Here is a 14,003-nt window from a genome sequence, read left to right as displayed (position 1 = left end):
CAAGTGGGGTGGACAGTCTTGGCCAGTTTTCAGTGGGGGGCGGGTCACTGGGCAGGGCTGTGGCTTTGCCCCTGGGGTGTCGCTGGGCAGGGCTGTGGCTTTGCCCCTGGGGTGCTGCTGGGCGGGAGTGTGGCCATGCCCCTGGGGTGCTGCTGGGCCGGAATGTGGCCATGCCCCTGGGGTGTCGCTGGGCGGGAGTGTGGCCACTGGGCAGGAGTGTGGCCATGCCCGTGGGGTGTCACTGGGCGGGAGTGTGGCCCTGAACCTGTGGAGACTGCTGTCGGCTGCTGTGAAAGAATCCGCAGCCTGCATCTTTTTTTTTTAAATTTATTTTATTGTATTGTTGTTGACAATCTTTACATAGTTAATTACGGTTAAAAAAAAAAGGTTGAGGGGGTATAGGGAAGTGGGTAATATTATTATGTCCATATTGTTTCCGTCATGTATCTGAGGTAAAGGAGGATATTGAGGGAGAAGCCCCACCCGGTTTCTCGCCCACCCCAAGTCCCGGATGTGGGGCATGCTCTGAGATATTTGCTCAAGTGGTTTTAATAGTTCTTCAGTTATGAATCGCTGCCAGTTTCGCTCAATGAGGTCGTTCACTGATTGAAATGGTCCATCATAAAGTCTCCGTTTGCCCTATATTTCGCTGCCAACATATAGCTGAGATGAATGATTGTCCTGTTCTGTCTTCTGTCTTTTCTTGGTTAGAGTTCTGAGTCCAGCAGTTTGATTGGGGAGATCTCCAAAGAAATCTTGAGGTATTCCCAGACCAGATTCTTGTATGTTCTAGCAAGCACAGGGCCCGGCACAGTCTATCACCCCGATCAGCTGGTGGTTTCAATTGCTGGGTTGGTTCTGTTTTCAGTCCCGAGTTGCACTGGAACCAATGGGTGTTGCAGTCCAGTCTGGTTCTGCCCAGCACATACTCAGCCCTTACATCAACCAGTGGGAGCTGCAGCCTAGTCGGGGCAACCCACAATAACCCCCACCAGGCCCGCCCTCTACCCTGGTTTGCCAGTATGTGTAGCAGAAGACCAGTCTGTCCCCCATCCCATTTGGCTCTTGTACTTGTCAATGGGTATTAAAGCTTAGTTCCATCTAACCAACTCAACCATCCAGCCCTCACGGATGTTGTTGAGTGCCTCTCTGTCTAGCCACCCTAGCCCCCGTCCTAGTTTTCATGTCCTCCCACGGGACTAGTGACCCAAGAAGGGGGAACCCTCTTTTTCCCTCCCAGGTCTCTCTCAGTCCTGGTTTATGCACTCTTTAGGTGGTTCTGTGATTTGACTTGACAGAATTAGTCCCCAGTGCCAGCTTCTGCCAGCTGATGCTGCGGCCAAGCCCAAACATCCCTCACCCGCTCTAATTTATGCTTGCACCCGGAGGAATAGTCAGCCCAGCCTGGCTTTTCCCTGATCTAGTCCACATGCAGCACACAGGTGTTGCAGCCTCGCTTAGTCTGGTCTGTCCCCATCCCAGCCCACGCTCTCCAGTGGGAGTAGCTGTCCGGCGAGGGAACCAGCCCCTTAATCCCCCTGCCAGCTCTGCCCCTCCCTTCCTGGATCTCACGTGTGATGGTTGGGTGCTGCAGTCAAATCCAGTACAGGCAACCTCACCCTGGCATTCCATAATGTGTACTGGTTTTGTCGTGACCAAACCTGGCTCAACCCACACTCTGTTCTGGTGTTCGGATTTGCCAGCGCAGCCTGCATCTTGTTCCTATGGTAGCCAATGTGGTCTATGCAGCTCTCCTGGGCCAACCTGCTCCAGATGGGGAATCTAGAACAGGAGCCTCTTCTGGGGCATGCATCTCTCTCCCTGGGCTCCTCCACTGCCCACCAGCAAGGCAGGGGACCCTGAGGGAGACTGTAGGGTCAGATGCAGCATCAATGGAAGTGCATTTCCCTACTGTTCCTTTGGTTGCATGAGGACGGCTGTGTTTTTGGGAAAGGCAGACAGACAAGCAGTGTCAGCCGGCCCGTGGGCTGGGATGGGAGGTAGAACACACAAGACAGGGAACCTGCCTCAGTGAGCTGGGGATCACGTGGCTGTGCAGGTTTTAGGGTGAACCAGTCACTGGGAAGACGGTGACTCAGGGGCTCAGGGGAGAGGACTGCAGTCGGGTGCCAGGGGCCTGGCTCGTGGGAGGTGAACGGGAAGATGATGCCCTTTCGAGCAGGCAGACACCTGTCTGTCACCCTGTGTGGCAGCTGTGACTGGAAGGGACTTGGAGTTGTTTAAATTTTGCTTCTTAAAAACCACACAAGTTCCTTTTCTGGCTGACCCTAGAACGGGAGCTTTATGGAGGATGTAGGTCCTGACCCTGGCAGAGGTGACCGTGCAGTGAGGGCCAGTCTGTGCCGTGTGTCACTGTCTGGTGTGATGCACGGCCCCCTTGTTTCCTGGTTGTGAGACGGGAATTTGCTCTGCGCTGCTCTCCGATGCCTTTAGAACTTGGTCTGGCACGGAAAGCATTTGTCAGACAATGGGCATGTGGAGTATCCTCTCAGATGCCTCTGGACACAGAACCACAGCATCTGGCCGCAGCCTTCTCTGCCCCGACAGCTCTGTAGCGGCTTTGAGTTATTTTTTCACTTATTGCATGGGCGTCTCCTAGTGGTAGTAACTATTGGTCATGATCATGTTTAATAATCCTTATAAACCCCCTTCCTATCAGAATGTGCATTCATGTCAGTAACTGTCCCGGCTCAGGTATTGTGTACACTTCTGGCTACAGACTGAGGAGGAGACTGGTGGGAATTACAGAAGGGTTTCACTGTGACTTGGAGGACTTTCTCAATGCCATGCTAATCCTGAGGTCCGTTAATCTGTGCTTATCTGGCCCAGCTTTGCTCTAGCCCCGTGGAAGTGCTCAGAACTGGCTGCCTGCGGTTGAGGGTGCCGGCGGTGGGCGCGGGGATGTGTGCTCGCTGGGTGGGGGAGGCGTGCGGAGTTGGGACTTTCTGAATAATGTGGGCCACACCACTGGGTGCGTGATGGCTCACACCAGGGAACCTCAGAGTTCCTGCACGTGTTCTCCCACCCTCTGCTTCTAAGGCAGGAGGGAGTCGGACAAGACAAGACTCAGCTTACCGTGTAAGGGCTGTGAATAGCCATTGCCTGCTGAGAGGGAGGCTGGAGGCTTCAGTGGGGGTGGGGAGGGGATTATTCTGTAAGGGAGCACCAAGGAGTGGTGGGCAGCCTGCAGAATGAAGTCCTTGGAACCTTGCTGGTGTGCCTGAGCCGCCCGGAGCCTCACCGCACATCAGGTCACCCAAGGGCCCGGGAAGGGAGCCCAGACCCCGGCCTCCGCAGGAGCTGACTAGAGGGGGCAGGTGTAGGCCACTAGAGGCAGCCCGGGTAGGCCAGAGCTGGTTTGGAACACAACAGGGTGTGGGCTCTGGTGAGCAGCTGCTGTGTGCACACCCAAGGAAGTGGAACTTGGTCAGCCGCATCCCAGAGACGGCTCCCCCAGGGCAGTGCGCCCTGTGGCCCCTTCCTGGCTCACTCTGCTTGGTGGCTGAGGCTTGGCCCACATGCCCGCAGCCCCCACCTGTGCTGTCACCAACAGCACCAGGGGCTGCAGTCTGCAACATTTCCAGTCATTAGTACCTGAGGGCAGAGTGAAGAAGCCACGGAAATGGTAACATTTGATGCTTAGTCGCCCTAGGCTTTGTTGTGTTTTGTTTGCCCACAGTGAGAAAAACACAATAAGTAAATATAGTGTGATTGTATGTCTATAAACACTAGATTACCTGGGTTAAAAACTGTGCTGTTCTGTGGTGCTTTAATTAAAAAGGCTTGGGAGGAAAAACACCAGTTGTTAACATTTGGCATTCTTGGTGTGGGAAGTAAGGATGAGATGGGAGAGGGTAATTAATTGAATTTCTAAAAATTGTGTTAGTGGTTGCAGGGAGCATATTAATTCTGCATGATCAAACTGTTTTAAAAAGGTTTCAGAATTGTGACTGTCCCAACGCCTTGGGCCTGGTGCCCTCGGAGGTGGAAGGAGAGTGTGTCCAGGAAACCTGATGGAAACCTTGCAGCCGGAGCCTAGGTCACCAGCACATGCCCAGGCTGTTCCGGTGCAGTGGCTCCGGGGCCATGGGACAGACGCTGAAGTGTCTGCCACTGAGGGCAGAGTGGGGAGAGCAGAAGCCGAGTGCAGGCGCAGGAGGGGTGCAGTGGTCAGCAAGCCCAGCTTGGACCACAGGAGGCCACGCTCCAGAGCTGCACCGCTGCTCCCAGCCCAGTGCTCTGTTAGCATGGACATGGGGCTTGGCTCCACGTGTGTGAGGAAGGAGCGGTAGAATTCACTTCTTCCAAGGATCACTCTGGCTGCCTGGTGGACAACCTGCAGGGGAACGGGAGTGGGAATCAGAGGTTGGAGAGGAGAGGGTTTTAGGAGTCCAGCCTGGGAGAACACGGCCTCCCTGGCTTCCTGGCCATGCTCTCTGTAGGTTTGGTGCCTATGCTTGTTTACTGTGGATGTGAGGAGGACAACAGCATTTGTTTCTTTTTCTTCCCTCCCTCCCTTTGCTCTGTCCCTTCATTCCTTTCTCTCTTCCCTCTCTTTTTCTTCCTTCCAGGATTTGTGTTTTTGAAAGGCAGAAAGAGGAAGAAGGAGAACAGGACAGCTAGTTAGCTTCCACCTTCTGGTTCACTCTCCAAATGGCTACCACAACAAGGACTACACCTGGAGCTTCCTCAGGGTCTCTCATGTGAGTGCAGGGATCCAAGCACTTGGGCCATCTTCCAGTACTTTCCCAGGCACACTGACAGGGAGCCAGATCAGAAGTGGAGCAGCTGGGAAATGAACCGACACCCACAAGGCATGTAGGCATCACAGGCAACAGCATAGCGTGCTGCTGCATGGTGCCAGCCTGGGAGCTGCTTGGTGAGAGGCATCTGCTGTGAGGGCTTGTCTCTGCTGTATAATCCTAGGGTTGGGTATCCTACCTCTTACATTGGGCTTGGCCTACCAGGCCACAGCTGGTCAGTTGGTGTTGGCTAATACAGCATTTTCACTGTAATTAGCTGAACTGATCTGTCCCGTGGTTGACATGTAGGTTTTACCAGTTTTCTGACTGTGAATTGTAGTGCAATGAAGATAAAAATTCTGCTTTTTGTGCGTATTTGTAGATGCTTTTCTAAATACACAGTTTCTGGTCACTGTGGGGGTCATCTGGATCAACGCTGTTTTACGTTATCTAATTCCTTCTCAAAGGTTTGGGTACCAACCCCACAGTATCTATGCAGCGTATATGGAGTTTGCGCTAAGAAGCTCATCTTTGGATTGTATAGAACCAGACATAGCAGTGACGTTGGCCAGGTGGGATTGTTGGCAGTCCCTCCTCTAGAAGTCTCATTTTCTGGGCGGTGCCATGTCTGAAGTATTTAGAACATTCTAGAACATTCTAGGTAAGAGCTTAGAACATCTCCTGGTTTACTGCATGTCAATCATCAGGTTTATTAGACATTTTAATGTTTTGCTGCGCTGTTGGATATAAATTTTATTCTCTTTGTGTAATTTTAATAGCTGAATAGAATTTTCCATGAATAGAATTTTTGATTATTAAGGAAGATAATTTTTATACATTCATTGCCCTTTTGGATTTGTCTCTTGTCATTTCTTCTGTTTAGCGATATACAAATAGCAATATAAACAGAAGTATTCTCAAATTTTAAAATGTGGGTCAGATAAACATTTTATTAAGTAAATATTAAAATAATGGTTAGGTTTGATTGATCAATGAATAAGTAGAACAACTAATAAAATACAAGCCAAGTGCGACCATAAATAATGTTGATGTTCAGTTAAAAAGATACTCAGCATGCAAAACCCAGCAGGTCCGACAGTAACCAAGTCTTCCGAATTTCAGACACTGTCTTGTACAAGGAGGGCTAAGCTAGAGGTTGGCAAATCCAGGGTGTTATTGCCCAGCTTTTGAATGTTACTAACTCCCAAGCTCCTAACTCCCTGGATCACAGCGACATTATTCAGTTAAGCCCCAGGCTGCGTGAGGCATGGGCTCATGTTTCCAATGGAGTTGTCCTCTTATTCACCCCACCTGGACCCAGGCTGAGGTGGGCGTTACAGCCATTGCCCCATGATGGAGCGTCGGTGATTCCCAGCCCATGTTGTTACTGAGGCTTTGGGCCATTGAAGAGCTTTGCTCTGACACAACACTCAACTCATCTTGTTTCTCCCACAATGGCTAGGGCTCTTTGCCATTGGGATCGCCTCTGGGTCCCACGCAGGGTTCTTCCACATGAGCTTAAACCCACTGACAATCTTGGCTTCCCTTTCTTCGTTAGCTTTGGGAATCCAGGAATCAGTGCTGGGGGCTGAAACATATCATCACTCCCCATCACTGTATGGAAGTCCTGATACCTGTGCGTGGCAGGGGGATTGCCTTTGGAGACAGGGAAGAGAACACTAAAGTGAGGTCCTTGGATGCATCCTAACCCAACAGGAATGGAGTCCTTGTAAGCACTAATGTTCTCCTGGATACACAGAGGGAAGGCACGAATGTGGCCAACTGCAATTTGGAGGAGAGGTCCCAGGAACCTGCTCTGTGAGTACTGTCATACCCCAGAACTGAGCATGCTCAGTCTGCTGGGAGCACCCCAGGCTGTGGTTCACTGGCTGTGGTTCACTGTTGGGGCGGCCCTAGCAGACACACCCAGTCACATTTTCTGGTGAGTTGCAATACAGAGAAGATTAGCATGGCCCTTGTGCAAGGATGATACTCAAAGCTGCCCAGCATTTCTGATCCTTGGTTGCTGGAGGGACTTCTGGTTGGCTGGAAAACCCACTATGAGGACCAAGGTCAGGCTCCATGCAAGGAACTCAATAGTGCTGAACCCTAACAGGTGGCATTGCAGTGGGCAGTGACCAGCGGAGGGCAGGAGTCCAGGGTTTTCATCCCCTCCTTCCCATGCCTGGCTCCAAGCCACTGAACTCCTCACCTACTGGAGTGTGGATTTCAACCAGTGTAGCCCATCTATTTGTGTCAGGTGGGATGGGAGGGAAGCAGGGCCTGGGGGCCAAGGAACGCTTCTCAGCTGGGCTCTTGACCTGGTGACAGCTACTGCAGCTGACCACTCGGAGACAGAGTGGGGCCTGTTCCAAGGGCTCCGGTGAACTGGGGAGAGAGTGACATGATTTCCTTCAAGTGCTGGCTGCTGTGTTTTCCTTGTACCTTTTCTGCTGTTTCTTGTCCTGTGTCGGCTGACTGTGCCTAACGGCTACTGCCTTAGCAACTATGAAAAAGTGGTGCTTGCCCACACCTGGGGAGAGGTGATGTAGAGACACATCACAGGGGCTGTGGTCAGTGAACTTGTGGTCTGTGCATTTCTGTCACCTCTACAGCCAGATCTGAAGTGACGGTCATTACGCATCCTGAGCCCATCAGTTCCCTTTGGTCAGTGTCCGGCGAGGGGCAGGCTGCAGACAGCAGGTGCTCACTTCCAGGGACCCTGTGCAGTCAAGCCTGCTGGTATTGGGCAGTGTCCTAAACAAGACTATTTATGGACATTTTAGAAGTAACACTTCAATTCCCTGTTTCCTTGGTTTCCTCTTCCAACAGCTGCATGGGCAGCTTTCTCCTGGGACATGCAGTTTTGTCCGTTAGCCATGCTGCATTTGTTCCACAAGCTGGAGAAGACGGTCCCTGGGGTCTTCACCATGACAGGAAGCTCATTGGCAGCCTGCAGTATGGTGTGTGAAGTCAACCAGTTGGATGAACTTGTTTCTTTGCCTCCTGCTGTGGCTCCATGGTTGGTGTCATGCTTTGTGAACTTGATTGGATTTGTCTGAATCCCCATGGGACCTGCTGGTGGCTGTATCCATTCCTCAGTTGCTTTCTTGGTTACGAAGCAGGCATTGCATAAAGGGATTCAGTAGGAACTGCACAGCCCCTGGAGCGCCTGGGCTGCCGAGCTCACTGTGAGGGCATTCGACACAGAGAGAATTGACCTCATTTCAATTGTAAGCAGGGGAGGAAGGGAAGAGTGAAGACAAAATAGTTTATTCCTTATATTTCCCCCCAAAGATAGGTATTTTCCTGTTGTTGTTGCTGTTGTTTTTTGTTTTTTTTTTAAATTTTTATTTATTTTTATTGGAAAGTCAGATATACACAGAGGAGGAGAGATAGAGAGGAAGATCTTCTGTCCGATGATTTACTCCCCAAGTGAGTGCAACGGTCGGTGCTGTGCCGATCCGAAGCCAGGAGCCAGGAACCTCTTCCGGGTCTCCCACTCAGGTGCAGGGTCCCAAGGCTTTGGGCCGTCCTTGACTGTGTTCCCAGGCCACAAGCAGGGAGCTGGATGGGAAGTGGAGCTGCCGGGATTAGAACTGGCGCCCATATGGGATCCCGGCGTGTTCAAGGAGAGGACTTCAGCCGCTCGGCCACGCCACCGGGCCCCTGCTGTTGTTTTTTAATTGGAAAGGCAGAATAGCAGAAAGAAGAAACATCTTCCGTCTGCTGGTTCATTCCCCAAGTGGTCACATGGCCACAGCTGAGCCAATCCAAAGCTAGGAACCAGGAGCTTCCTCTGTGTCTCCCACGTGGATGCAAAGTCCTAAGGTCTTGGACCATCCTCTGCTGCTTCCCCAGGCTATAAGCAGGGAGCTGGATGGGAAGTGGAGCAGCTGGCACATGATACAGTGCCTATGTGGGATCCTGGCACTTATAGGTGGAAGATTAGCCAATTGAGCCATTGTGCGGGCCCTAATTGCTTCCTTGATAATTTATGTAATTCTGGGACAACTGGCTAAACAAATCTTAAACTAGTCATCAGTGCCTCACTCCCAAGCTTGCTGGTCACATGGGCCCAACATTTGGGTCTTTGTGGAAGACCTGGATGTGTTGCTGTGGATCTGCCCAGTGACACACTGTTCTTGCCAGTGGGAGGCCCGAGTCTTGGGGAACACCGTGTGTCACGCGGTCATGCTGCAGAAGCTTCACAGTGGCTCTATGGAGGAAGGTAACTGTCACCCCCACCTTGGAGATGGGCAAATTGCAGTGTGGTGGCTAGGTTAGGGTGTGCCGGTTGCTCCAGCTGTCACAGACCCAAAGGGTACTGCTGCAAGGACATGAAACTCAGTCTGTCTGCCTGTGCTTGCTCCAGGCATCCAGAAGGCTGCGGGAAGGGTGCTTTCAGTTAGTCACCCCGTAACACCCTCGTGACACTAAGTTCTCTGCTGATGCTGGTTTCACTTTTCGGCACGATCCATGGCTTGGTCTTCCCTGGAAAGAGGAAGAATCCCTGTATATTAATCAAGTGTTTCCTCTTCTGGGAGTTCAAGCTTCTGGAAGCATCCTAGCATCCTCTAAATCCAAAAGCTAAATCCAGCAAAGTCCACATTCTGAGACCGTACACCGTTCTGCAACATCCACAGTAGAAGAGCGGTAAGCTTTCAGCGAGACTGTGTCCTGTGCAGCCGGGCAGACGGCTTGTTCCCTGTCTGCCACATGAGTCCAGGAAACTAAGGACTTGGGTCATCGTCCACTGCTTTCCTAGGCCCATCAGCAGGGAGCTGGATGGGAAGTGGAGCAGCCAGGACTCATACCAGTGCCCATAGGTGACGCTGGCATGGAATTGGTGGCTTAACTCACTATATAGTGCTAATCTCTATTATATCTGTTAGAGTCATTTCTCTTAGTATTTAAACGTTATTAAACTCTAGCATATTTGAACTTGAAAACTTTGTAAATGTTGTTGCCCTAAACCTTGAATACTGATCACAAAATTAGTCCAAACTTTTCTGAATATTTGAAGAAAATTACACATCCATAAATGTTTGATTTGCTTTAGAGCCCATGTGGTTATAGGAGTAATTATAGAGGGCACGCATTATTGCCAAACCTGGACATGGTAATGAACCTCTTCATGATTTGTGCATCCCTGTGACCAGTGTGGCTGGTGGCACTTGGGACCTGGTGAGCTGTCCACAGTGACGTAGACCTTCGCTGGCATTCTGGGGTGTGAGTTCTTGCTGTGGGTTCAGGTGTACCTGCTGTGTGCACTCAGGTGAGCTTTGTCACCCACTCTCCCGTCTGTGCTGTATGTGCAGCCCAGCCTGTTCCTCCTGGGCTCACTGCTCACGGCCCCATCTGTCTGTGTCTACAGTTGTTTGTTGTCACCTGGGTCTCCCTAGCAATGCCTCCCGTAACACATCAAAAGGCTGTGGGACATGGCAGTCAGGCTTGTGACCCCTGGGCTGTGGGGCACAGAGTTCATGCGTGTGACCCCTGGGCTGTGGGACATGGTAGTCAGGCGTGTGACTAGGGGCTGTGAGGCACAGAGGTCAGGTGTGTGACCCCTGGACTGTAGGGCACAGAGGTCAGGCGTGTGACCAGGGGCTGTGGGACATGGTAGGACTTGGCCATGTGACCCCTCGGCTGTGGCACAGTAGTCAGCCATGGTGAGTACTCTTAGAAAGGTTAGAAACATGAAAACAACCCAGTATTTATAGTTTTTTACTTTCCAGAAACCTAGTGAAATATTCAATATTGGAGTTGATTAAAAGCATGTGAGACTCTTCTGTTTGTTCTTCAAACCCGATTTACCACGCAGTTCGCATGTTCTCTGCTCCCCAGCTGTGCCCACAGTTTGCTCCCACCAGCTGGGAAGGCATTGGCTGTCCCGGGATGGAAACAGCAAAGAGATAAAAGGCAGTCCACTAGGGAGAGTCTTTCATTGACCTTCAGGGTAGCTCAGAGTGAGTGGTGAAGGTGCCTCGGTGCTTTTAGAGAGATGTAGTCTTCCAAATAAACCCATTCCTTTACCTGGGGCAGTCAGTTCTTGCTGCATGCTTGGGGACAGACAGGAGCCTCCCCGTCTGCCTGTGTAAGGTGGTGGGCTGGGGAGCTGAGCCACTTGTGAGCTGCTGCTTTGCCTTATCCCAGTTACCTTCCGAGTTTTTTCTTTCTAGCAGAAGGGCGTCTGGGTTGGCTGGGTGACGCAAGGGGAAGCGGGTGGGAGGAGGGCCGAGGCACCTGTCCCCCTGCAGGAAGGGCGCTGATGTGGAAGCTCTGGGGCCCGGGACGGTAGACCCAGGTTCTGCTCTCGGAGAGTTGCTGGTCAGCTGGGCAGCCCAGCGAGGCCCAAGGGGGGCCTTGGTCCAGGTGCATCATCGGAGCCAAGTCTCCGAGGCGGGGTAGCTCGTGATCCTGGTGGCTGGTGATGGGGGAGGGGTTGACTTCTTGGCCCTACATGCACCCCTAGGATGGCCCCAGCCAAATGACTGCTGAGGGCAAGGCCTCCCAGCTCTGACTCTGTGGGTGGACACACAACAGTTCCATTCAGTCTCAAAGCAAGAACAGGAGACCGAACTGGAGAACTGGGGGATGTTTAGCTCAGTAACCTGGTTCTGCTGATCCTAGCGTGAGCTCACAGTCTGTCCTCATCTCTGGGCTGATACGGACTAACCCACAGCTCTTGTCTCATGACACTTTAGGGACTCTCTAGGTTTTTTTTCCTCAGGATATACAACTTTGTTATAAATTGCAGAAATAAATACTGGAATTGATGGTGCTCAGTTGGAGTATTTTTGAAAATCAGCGTTGGTGGTAGTGAAGTCCCGCTCTGCTTCTGAGTCCTGACCTCTGTCTCCAGTCTCTAGAGCACGCTGTGCTGGGAGGTTCTCTGTGGTCTCACAGCTGCTTGGGGGCGTTTTAGAGCTGTGTCCGTGGCCCAGTGCAGAGGACGCATAGCCTCTCCACTTGTGGGTGGCTGGGCACAGCTGTCTCTCCCAGAGACCCTGGTGCAGCTGGGCGGCAGAGCAGTGGGCAGTTGTCCCAAGGCCTGTGCGTGGTTGGAAGAGTTTCTGTTTTTAATGAGAGTGAGAGTGAGAGCCCATTTACTCCCATCTGCTTGCTTGAATCCCCACATGCTTAAGACAGTCAGGGTTGCCATCAGGGCCAGAGCCAGGAGCTGGGAGCACAGTGGGTACAGAGACCCGGCTACTCAAGCCAACACCTACTGACTACCAGGGGGCCCCTTAGCTGGAAGCTGGAGTCGGGAGCACAACCATCTGCCCTCAAACCCAGCTGCCCTCATGTGGGTTGTAGGCATCTTAACCAGTGAGCTAACTAGTGGCTTAACTATGCAGCCCAATGCCCAGCCCTGGGAGAACGTTCCAGTGTGAAGCAGTGTGAAGCAGTGTGAAACAGTGTGAAGCAGTGTGAAGCAGGTGATTGGCTGCCGTGGTTGCCACCAGTGCTCCCCAGGCAGTACTCCACCCTCAGCTCAGTGCTGGTGGAGGGGTCAGTGCAGGCGTAAGGTCCCAAGGGGGTGAGGCATCTCCAGGGAGGCACAGTGGGTTCAGGGGCTGGGTCATGGGCCACTGAGGTGGGCAAATCCCACATCTGCCATCTGCGTTCAATATCCCTGTTATGAAGTGTAGTGGGCTGCATTGGCTAAGAAAGGCATTCCCGGAGGAAGTGGACTGCTGTTTGCAGCAGCTTGACCAGGGTTGGAGAGGGGACATGTGATTGAGAAAATAAGAACAGACACAAGATAAAAGCTTCCCACTTACGGAAATGTATAGTGATGGAGTACTGGGTTCTAGCATATACCGATATGGAGGTATAATGGAACATGCATCCCAGCTTCCAGATGAAAGATGAATTCCCAATGAAACGTTGGACCTGTGTAGACAATGGGATGCTGGACTGTCTGACATTGTCTGTACCAACAATGTCAGGGTACACTTCAATAAGAAACTGATAGAATTATGATTCCTTATGAAGAACTACACTATTGTAACAAAAAGGGAAAAATCTGATGGGGGTTGGGAGTTTGGGGGGGGGAAATCCCAGCCTATACGAAAATGTAGTATATAATTCAAATTTCAAAATAAAAAAATATTTTTTAAAAAAGGAAAATAAGGTGCAAAAGTAGGTGGCCAGAGAGAAGCCCCCTTCTCTGAGGAAGGAGGTTGACCCAGAAGGCTTTCTGCCTCAATCATGTTTTGAATTACTTAGGGGAGTAAATTCTGGGAGTTGATGCGGCACAAGAGTTGGTAGCCACATCCCACGTGGATGTCCATCAGGCAGTGCCTGATGGTCAGGAAGCAAGGTGTGGTCTGAGCACAGGTAGCACGTGACTGGTCAGCCACTTGCCCTTGGTCTTGGGCTTCGGCTCACTCAAGGACTGTTGCCTGCAGTGTTTGACCCTGGTCTGCAGCGCCAGAATCTGTGAGCTCGAGATTCCAGACACAGTCTGTCCTGCTCTGCCATATCAAGTCACACTGTTATTTTTACAAACTGCCTGCAGCAAGGTGAACCTGAAGTATGTCTCCAGGATGCTGAGAACTGAACAGGCCAGGAGGGAAAATGACGGAGACTCCCAGAGTCCCTGGAAAGGAAAGAAAAAGTCCATGGTACGACTTGTCAGGAGCCCCAAGGGAGAGCCCAGAGGGGAAACACATACCAACTACACTTCAGCAGGCCGCGTGTGATTCAAATGTTGTTGCATCTGCGAACGGGCCTGGTGAAACTCTGAGCAAATACCTGTGTGAAATGGGGTGCTCCGTTGTCATCGCTGTGCAGAGATAGAGACATTTACACAATTGGAGGGAATGTAGATTAGTAGAACCATTTTGAAAAACAGTGTAGAGGTCCTTCAGCAAATTCGAAGTATAACTCCTGTATCAGTTGGAATCTCACCCCTGAGAGTAAAGCCAAAGGACATAAAATTAATGCCCAAAGAGAAACGTTCATGCCTGTGTTTATTGCAGCCCTGTTCATGGTAGCCAAGATACAGAACCAACCTGAGAGTCCATCAACAGATGAATGGACGAAGGGAATCCAGCCTGTATACACTGTCAGTGCGTGTGAAACAAACCAAAGCCCAGGCTAAAGAAGACATTCCTTTTAAGGAACTGCAGATCTGGGGGATCCACACACAGTCTGATCCGAGTGGGATTCCGTGCCAAGCGGGAGACAAAGCCGAGTTTTAAAAGGCAAAGGCTGCCCATGCAGGAGCAG

The 14,003-nt window shown here is 51.4% G+C and overlaps 1 pseudogene; it reads left to right on the top strand.

The window, feature by feature from the left end:
• Nucleotides 1–6,694: 6,694 nt before the first annotated feature.
• LOC118760123 (U6 spliceosomal RNA) lies at nucleotides 6,695–6,784 on the top strand (annotated as a pseudogene).
• Nucleotides 6,785–14,003: the final 7,219 nt, after the last annotated feature.

This window comes from Ochotona princeps, chromosome 19, assembly GCF_030435755.1.
Source record: "Ochotona princeps isolate mOchPri1 chromosome 19, mOchPri1.hap1, whole genome shotgun sequence".
Taxonomy (NCBI): domain Eukaryota; kingdom Metazoa; phylum Chordata; class Mammalia; order Lagomorpha; family Ochotonidae; genus Ochotona; species Ochotona princeps.
The sequence above is the reverse complement of the archived record's forward strand: the minus strand, read 5'-3'. Positions and strand labels throughout refer to the sequence as shown.